The following is a 10,187-nucleotide window of genomic DNA, read 5'->3' as shown; positions in this document are numbered from 1 at the left end:
AAGTTTGCTTGCTCCTGAATAGGATTTTACGTTCTGAAGTCTGTTCAGAAGTTATGGCCCATCAGAAGCTCTTTATTAAGGTTCTGAGGAAAATGTGCTTTTGATGATGACGTCAGCATCTGAAGTCCAGAAGCTGGGTTTTGTGCTTCTGAATATCAGAGTTAATGGAAACGCTGGAAGTTACTTGTTGGTAACAACTGGCCCACTAACTTGGCAGTTATTCTGAGAACCTCTGACGTGGATTATTTGTATTGGTGTATAACTTAAGAGGGCTATAATGATTTTAAGCTTTGAATGTACTAACACGCGCCCCCTAAGTCATTAATGCTATTTTTGTTTGTCGTTTCTGAATTGCAAACGTTTTACTCAAAACATTTAGACAATTCACACACTACTCACTTCACAACAAACACTTTTCTCTTTCAACCTTCGTTGCGAAGTAAGCGCAATCCCTGTTCTCAAAACTTTAGAACCCTAAAACTTCATCATCATCTATGGCATCATCTAGTTCGAATCAAGATATTCTAGAATCAACTTCTAACATGAAACAACAAGGTGCTCCAGAATCATCTTCACAAGATACTCCAGCATATGAGATTACTGGAAGAACGATGAAGTTGGAAGAATGGGATTTGAGCATTCAAACTGAGAATCCAGTAGACTTCACATCACTAGCACATCATGGGTGCGATATCAGCAGTTACTATGAAGCTCAGGGGTTAATGGATTACTTTACAATGTTGAATGGACCAACATATGAAGCTTTGGTAAGGCACTTCTAGGTACGAGCCTCAGTCTACAACAAAGCTGCTTCTGAAGCTGAAGAGAGACAGAAGATTCTTCTTGATCCTTCTTTGCCTGGTAAGACAAAAGAAGAAATTGGTTTGGAACCATACAGATGTCTGGAGATCAGGTCCAACATCTTGGGTATCCCAGTGTTAATCTTTGAAAATGTTGTTGCTACAGTACTCAGAAGAGATACTTCTGGTAAATATGAAGGATCAGAGATACCCAATTCAAAGTCAAGTCCTTGGAAGCTAATAGTGAATGAAACAATCTATGGAAAGAAGAAGGGAGGCAATAATGCTGATCTCAGCATTGAGAAGAAGATTTTTCTGAAAATCCAGAACGAAAATTTACTTCCAAAAGGTGGTGGTAGTGATCAACCTTCTCTGGCTCATAAAGTGTTTCTCCATCACTTCATCAACAAGATCAGAGTGAATGTGCCTAAGTACATCTTCAGGCACATGATCAAAGAGCTGAAGGAGAGTCAGGACAATGGCATATTCTGGGTTCCTTATGGGAGACTCATTTTAGAAATTCTTCATCAAGGAGGAATTCTGAAGGCCATCAGCGAGGTCAAAATCTACAATGATACTAATTTGGGCACTGTCACAGGCAAAGTCATCAGTGGAAAAACTCTTAGGAATATGTCATTAATTGCTAAAGATGGTTTCAAATAGCTTCCTACGGATCTGAAGGTGTCAGATGCCAAATCAAATTTGATGGAAGACTTCCCACCAATCTGCAAGCAAGAGCCTTTGGATGTTCAAATGTACGTCATTCAAGAGCACTTTGCTCTAACTGGTAAGAAGATCAGGCTTGAGGATGTTCCTGAGACCATGTATGGTGGAGCATTACCAGTTGCAAAAGGCAGAAAATCCAGAAGGAAGGCCATCTCTAAATAAGAGTATTTGGAAGCTGAGCAACCTTCCAAGAAGGCAAAGAAGGATAAAGCTTCTGAGAAGCTTAAGCTTGGTGGCTCTGGCATGCCATCAATTGAAGAAGAAGTTCAGGACCTGGATAGTGATGTGGTTCTGAACCAGAAGACCAGGAGTGGAAAAGCTGCTGCTTCTTCACAAACTTCTTCACAGGTTGCTCCTGAACAACCTCCAGTGCCTAAGAGGAAGAGCAAACCAGCTATCAGGAAGATTAAAGAGTCACCCTATATGACTGAGGAAGTAGAAGGTGTAGAAGCTGTTACTGACTTGGTTACAAGAGAGGTCAAGAAAAGGAAAGCTGAAGAAGCTACTGCTAAAGCACTCCAGAAGGTTGTGGAGATTGCAAAGGAAGTTGAGATTCCAGCATCCAACCTAGCTAGAGCTGATGCAGCTGCTGATGCTGAAGAGGTAGTGAAGGCCACTGAAGCTGTGCAAGAGCTAGCCACTTCAGAAGCTGGGAATTTGATAATGGTAGTAAGAGCTTCTGCAGACTCTGCTGCTGGACAAGTAGATACTGCTCCAGAAGCTACTCAAGGTAATCCTGATCTCTCACATACTAATGATGTAGTAGAGATAGAATCTGACTCTAACCCTTCATCACCCTCCCAATCCACATCATCTTCATCATCCACTGACACACATGATATTCCTTTAGGCCAAATCTATAATATCAAACTCAAACAGCCTAAAACCAATATTTCTCAAGAACCTGTTAGAACTGCTATAGATGAAAGAGTCATTGGCTTAGCTCAAAGAAAAGCAGATCTCTACAATAGATTTCCTGTTAGTTGCAATCCTTTAAAGCCACCAATGATTCAACCACTTAACATGGTTCCTTCTAAGAATATTGAATCATCATCATCATCATCTCAACCACCCTCAACCAACCAAAACCAAGACAACACTGTCTTAGATAATCTGGTTAGTCACTACTCTGGTGAGCTACCAAAGGTTAGGCCAAATCCAGAAAGAGCCTCTGAAGTTGCTTCTGAGGAAGTTGCTTCAGAAAGCCCCCAACAACAAACACCAAACTCACATATAGCCCCACAAACAAACTCTAACCCTATCACTTACCCTGAACAAGTCTCTACATCTGAGCATGTCTCCTCACCTGAACTTGTTGTTCCTGAACAGATTGTTCCTGAACAACTTGTTCCTGACCAATCCCAATCATCTACCATTCCCTTACCTGAAACTGTTTTTAAACCAACCAGCATTGCAAATCTGTTTCTATAGCCAGATCAGTGGACTCTGACTCTGAGGATGATCAAGTCAATCCTCAACCTGACACATTAGTTATAGAACCTAACCCTGATCAACCATCTTCATCAAACCTACCTGAAAATGTCAGTGATATTGACAATATAATCACATCAGATGCTACTAATATGGAGATTGAGCAATTTGTCTCCAATGTGGTTATAGAGTCTGTCTCTGATCAACCTTCAACCAGCTCCACTCTTATTCCAAACTCTACAAAAAGCCAACCTTCATCATCCAACCTAGCCACTGTACCTACTGCCCCTCCTAAACCTACAAAGATACCCTCACAACCAACAATATTCCTTGATTCTACTCTACTTCAGAATGTAAGTGAGAATATAGGTCAGGAATTAGTTCAGCTTATTCAAGCCAGAGAGGATCTAGTGCACAAAGAGAATCATGAGAAGAGATGGAGCAGACTCAAAGAAAGAGCTGACTATGTTATGTCTGCACTCCAATCTACCTGCATAGATACTCAAGCTCAAGCTCAGCAGAAGCTTCAAGACTGGCTGAAGGGTATTGATAACAGTCTGCAGGAAGTCAAGGTTCTCAGGACATGGGTGCATAATCCCCCAGGTATCAAAGGAAGAGAAGTTACAGACTTCAATCCTTTAGGTGTGCATCCAAGAGGACTGGACTTGACCTTCCTTAACAAGATCAACTTCAAGACAGCCTCTCCTGATCTAGCTTTGCTGCAAAAGAATGCTCTCTTGGAAGAGAAGAACAAGAAGCTAGAAAATGAACTCCTAGAGCAGAAGCTACTGTTATTAGAGTACATGTCATCTACTAAAGCCAAGCTAGAAGAAGCAAGAGTAAGGGAAGAGAATCTGATCAGAAGCAATGAGGAATTTAAAGTTGAAATGAAGCAACAACAAGAGAAGACAAATATGTTGTTACAATAGATGATGGAAATGTTCAACAAACAAGCCAAACCTTAGTTGCACACCTCTTTAGCTTGTTTAGTTTAAATTTCCCTGAATTGCATCTTCTTGTCTTTTTGTGCTTCTGAATTAAAATTTTGCTTCTAAACATCTTTTGTGCTTATTTATCTATGCTTCTGACCTTAATTTATTTACTCTGATATACATTTGATTATATTGCTTACTCTGATATTTATATGTTTCTCACTATCTTTTTACTATCTTTCTTTTCGTCTTTAGTTTTTAAAACTTTTTGTTGATGACAAAAGGGGGAGTAGTATGTATAGTATTTATAGGCTCTGAGCCCCATTAATTTAAAATTAAAATTTAAATTAATAGGACCATCTTCTTATCTCTTAGTCTATTTTAATGTGAGATTATTCTGAGAGTTATTTTCGTTTTAAATGATGAATTTAATTAACTTGAATAGAACTCGGGGAGCTTACAAAACTCACCTTAAGGACTATTAGACTCAGGGGGAGCTTGCAAACCTCAAACCCTTAAAGTCAACATGTTAATTAGATTAATAACAATTGCACATTTTAAATACTATTGTTTGTCATCATCAAAAAGGGGGAGATTGTTGGAACAAAATGTGTTTAACAATAAACCTTTGAGAGTTTTGATGATAACAAGGTATTAAAAATTGTCAATTGGACTAGCTAATATTTGTTCAAGTGTATAGGACCATAGACAAAATTTTACATCCGAAATAGGTTTTGAATGAACAAAAGAGAAGTGCTTTAAAGCGTCTGAAAGAAGTGCTACTGAAGTCAAAAGTGCTCCTGAAGATAAAGTGCGCCTGAAGTGATGACGTCATCAGAAGCTGAAGTTCATCAGAAGGAAGTTCATCAGAAGCGACTTCATCAGAAGCTGAAAATCACCAGAAGCTGAAGATTCAAGAATTAATACTTCAAAAGCTGTCTAATGGATTCGAAAGCAATGCAGAAGACTGGGAATACAAAACAACTGTCACTTTGAGAAGATTTGAAGGCATTGGATGCTTATCTTCAAAAAGTGTTGACAAAGTACAATTGTACGAAGTGTACAACTACTACCTTCACTACTCTGCAATGTCCATACTACAAGACAAGAAAACAGCTCTGAAATACAGCTCTGCCTGCAATGACGTTCCTTCACAATGGGAATGGATTTGAAATTGATCCTTCATAGGACAATACCAAAATCAGGCAAAAGATCATTGGCGATTGATCAAAGCTTCAAACGACTCTTTTTGATGTGCTAGCAATTTCACAACGTCTCTTTCACACCTCTATACAAAGGAGTGAAGACTTAGATTTTTATACAAGACTTAACAACAATTTACAAGTGTCAAAACTCTGCAGAAATTGTTCTGCAATCAAAGTTCACTTAGAATTTCTGTGTTCAAGTTCATATCTTAGAAATTCTAGAGTCTTAAGAGTCTGTATCTGATTTGTATTGTGAACGCCACTGATTGTATATCAAATGTTCAACCTCAAACATTTTTCTTTGTAATTCTGTTTGATTAGAAGTCTCTTGCAGTTGTGCTTGAGCAATAGAAGTCTCTTGATTGTGTTCAGGAGCATAGGAAGTCTCTTGTGTAACGCCCACTTTGATATTTAATTATTTTTATTAAGTTAGAGTCTATTTATGTGATTTATTTTAAATATGTGAGGTGCTTGTGAGTTTTGCGATTTGGTTTTTAGAACAAGGGTTTACGGTTTGGTTTTGAGGGTAAGGGTTTGGTTTTGAATTTTACTGATGTTTTTTATTTTTAGAATCGTGGTTTTAGTTCAGAGAAGCAGGAATTCAGTTGTGATTTATGATGGTGTTTGTGAATCACGTAACAATTTATTTTTAATGAAAAATAAATAATTTTTTTTGGTCACATTTGTTACTAATTTTTTATTAGAGGATTGTTTAAAGTCCAATCTTTAACATAATTTTTTCCTCGCGTTTGTTACTAATATTTTTTATAGAGGATTTAAAGTCCAATCTTTAACATTATTTTTTGCTCACATTTGTTAATAATTTTTTTTCCCAAAGGATTTAAAGTACAATCTTTACCATTATTTTTTGCTCACGTTTGTTACAATTGATCAAAGGCTATGGAAGAGTAACTTATATTAATAAAATAATATGGAAAATACTGTTTTTTGTGGAAGGGATATGAAAATTCTTAACAATCTTTGTCGGTTGCATTGAGGGGAACAACACAGATGTACAACATAAAATCGACTGGAAAAAAAAAGTAACATGAGTTTTTGTTTTGTGCAAGTTTTTTATGAGTTTGATACGTGGTTAACAGAGGTAAAAGAGGGTTAACGGGGATGATTAGTGACATGAATTAGTAATCCACGTGTTATTTTATAATTGGCGAACAGTAAGGAATTGTGCGTAAGTTTTCTCCTTAAATTAAATTTATTCTTATCTATTTGTTACATGTGTTATTTGTATTTAAAATTAAAATTAAAAATTAAGGGTATTTTTGGAAAGAAAAGTTCAACCCAAAAGTGTGCTGAAAGGGGTAGTTTTCTTTATATATAGTATAGATGATACATGTTATGAACTCTTTGAATATTTTCTACCCATCAAGAGTTTTTTTACTCCACTAGATGGTATTCAGTTTTTAAAAGTGTATGTATAATATTCTTTGAGAAAGTAGCACGCTCTTGTGGTGACAATATAAGTTTTAAAAAATAGACGTAGCAGATCATATATTTTCTTGTGGTGACAATATAAGTTTTCAAAAAAATGTTCCAACAGTTTACTCATTACATTTTAAAATTACATAATATAAATAGAATTTCACATGATAGTTCAAAACGATCTACATTTTTATAATGAAAAAAACCAACATGCCCTTGTTACGGGTCATTTATGCTAGTACTTATGTATATGTGAGACTATAGAGAGTATTTTAAATTTGACAAACATATCAAAGGCAGAAATTGATTGACCAAAAACTCATTTCTCTAACATTCGTAGTAGCAAAAGCATTCAGAAGTAAAAAAGCCTTCACAAGAACCAGATACTGCATTCAACTCCGTGTCGATGCACTTTGCATCGCACACTGAGTCAATACAATATGGGCTTGACAATGTTCTATTTGGCCTACCACAAAGTTTTGCTTCCACCTCTACACATAAAATTAAAAAAAAAATAATAAAGGAAATTAAAAAATATAATTAAATAAAGCATAGAATTGAAGAAGCACGAGAGAATAAATATAGTTTTCTTAGTTGATTTTTACCCCATGTGAAAATAAGTAGAAATGCAAGACAGAGAAAGATGAAGACGGTGTAGAATTTACTAACAGAGGAAGTCATGATTCGTAAATGTAAATGGCAACAAAATATTTGTGTCTGTGTGTATAGAGAAATCACTATATGTAGAGATCATGGAAAAGCTAGATGAATTTTTTAAGGGTTTTTTTTTTCAATTATATTATCTATTTAATTTAATTCACCCATATATTATGTTTAGGAGCCAAGACATGAATTGTTTTTGGGTAGAAAATAAAGTAATTTGGAGGTGACATGTGTCATAACGAGTAATTTTTTCAAGATTTTTATTCATGTAATTGTTGTCAGTTTAGTACAAAATAAATGTCTAACGTAAATAAATTGTAATTGTTAGACAGATAAAAAAAAATAATTGATTTTAATTATAACTGTTTATTTTTATATTGTACATATGATTGATTGTGATTTGTTGAAGTTGTATCATAATTATACTCTTCTTTTAATATTATAATTGTTTTGATGTTTCAATAATTGTTTTAAGATATCGAATAATTTTCTATTCTAAAAATGGGTTGATTTGCATTGGTTTTGATAGAGTTAAGACTAGCAGAATTGGCATACTTTGGAGAAAAAAATATTGGTGTATCATTCCATACACAAAGACACATAGACTAATAGTAAAAAACAATTTGTTTGTGCATGTTACCAAAACATAAAAATACCAATATTCAACAAAACATCAAAATATATCAACACAACCAAGATAGGTCATTGCCAAAACATGAAAATAATACTCTATTTATTGAGTGGCTTTGAAACTCCCCATTCTAAGTCTCAATCGATATTAGGTGGCATGGTTTATGTGACAAAGTCCTGGAGAGTAACATATAAAAGGTGCTCTACGTATTATGCACTAATATTCACTGCATTCAAAGATATGGTTCGAATCCTCGTGCATATCTCTAAAGCATCAACAATGTCATTTCGTTATCATGTTGTATGAGAACCTCTTGATATGTTGGCCTTGGAGGATCTTCCTCTACATCATGTATTACCATGGGATTGGAGACCTTATAGAACCACTTAATGTAACCAAGCTTGCCTTTCGGTCCCAACAAATGGCCCCCCACATTTCTTCGGGTATAACATATAACAAGTAATCTTGACGTGCATAATCGATCTAATAAATTTTTTGCTATGATGTGTTGAATCAAGATGGGTTTTAGAAAGAAGTCTCTAAGATGATGAGAACAATGTATAGAAGAACAATCGGGTATTCTTTTTTTTGGTAGTGGCCGGGGTTTGATCCCCGGACCTTGCATATTTTTATGCATTGTCCAACCAACTGAGCTAAGCTCACGAGGACAACAATCGGGTATTCTAATGTTTCTTCAAGTGCGCATGACCATAAAATTAAAATATGACTCTGAAGTCAACATTCTAACTTTGTTATATACTGCTATGAGCAAAGAAGAACAACTCTGATGCTCAAGAGAAGCTCTGACAACAAAGCTATTATTTGAAGATTGTCAACAAAAGTCAAAGCTCTGAATGAGTATTTATCAATTGTTGAAGCTAAACATCGGATCTGAAGGATTAAGTCAACGTTCATCGCTCTGAAGAACATCTGACCATATTTGTCTTCTTTTGGAGAAATGTCATTGTCCATGTTCAGTAGTACGTTTTGTCCTTGATGATTAAATAGAAGACACGTTTTAGAAACGGAAAACCTTTGTGAAAACAAAGTGGATGCAACAGATCACTCCAAAAGAATCAATAAAATTATGAAGTATTGTTCAACGAAATTATCCTTAAGAGGCAAAGATTTCAAATCTGAAGAAAACTTCTCAAGGAAGCATGATGCGTTGGCACCCTCTTCAAACAACGACTCTTTTCAAATCTCTTGTAAAATGACCTTGAGTGTTTGAAGAAAAATAGAGAACTGCACGCTTTCAAACTGTGCCAAAACTCAGATCAAATCTCTAGAGCAAAAACACTTAGAAAAATGTTTACAAAAATTTAATCTTAGATTTTGTGCTTAATTCAGTTTACCACCCTGAGTCTGAAGTGTAAACAACATCAAATTATTGTAAACCTTTCAATACTACTAGATTGAAGGAAATCCTCAAGGCAGGGTGGTAGCTCTGAAAACACTTTATTTTCATGAGTCTTACTAGTGCAAGTATACAATGTCTAGAGAAATAGCATAAAAGGATCGAACTTACAAAGATTGGGGGCGTTATAGCTTCTTATAGCTTTTTCAGCGATGAACTTGTTTGCACAAAAATAATTTAAATCATTTGGTGTCACAACAATAAAAATAAATGTTAAAATAATTACCAACTTAGGAGAGAAAGTCAAAACTAGAAGTTCTCAAACATGAAAAAGTGGTTTAAACATTGAATTAGTTATGACAGAACTTTGCTACGATGAAGAGAGATATAGTTTTCTGTGGCTTCTTGGAAACCTAGTGACCTTGGGGGTCTTTCAATATAACCATCAATGTTAAGCATGGGACAACACACCGTTCGGGGTACACTCATAGTACTTAACATGCAACATTAGTAGGCTATGTCATCAGTAGCTTTCCATCCATGGAGGGGCGAAAATTTGGCCTATGACAAGAATCCTAGATAGATCTTTTTGCATCTCTAGGTGTTTCAAAGATCTTTTTTAAGTTCAACAAGTCTTTCTTGTTCCTATCTCCTTTTGGTACTTAGGTACGTAACTCATATTAAAAAAACATTTTCATTCTATTTTTCTTTCATTCTAAAGGAATTTAGCAATAAAAATAAAAGTGGCCGCTCAATTCTATCTAGCGAAATTAAGACCCTTGGCACTAACATGTGATTGTCCTGTTATAGTACAAGGCAACCCACAAGTTGTTCCCTTTGGTAATTTCCTCTATGAGGTGTATCTGCTTAGCACATATCATGTTCCTTTATTCCTTGTACTGCAACGATAGGCACCGGCTCATTGGAATTAGCCTTTAAGCAATGATAGACAAGGGTTCCAATAGTTTGTATAATTATACGCATGTATTGGGCAATCCACAA

The sequence above is a fragment of the Medicago sativa genome, chromosome 8 (assembly GCF_051527215.1).
Source record: "Medicago sativa cultivar Bolivia chromosome 8, Bolivia_mono, whole genome shotgun sequence".
Taxonomy (NCBI): Eukaryota; Viridiplantae; Streptophyta; class Magnoliopsida; order Fabales; family Fabaceae; genus Medicago; species Medicago sativa.
This window is presented reverse-complemented; position numbering follows the sequence as displayed.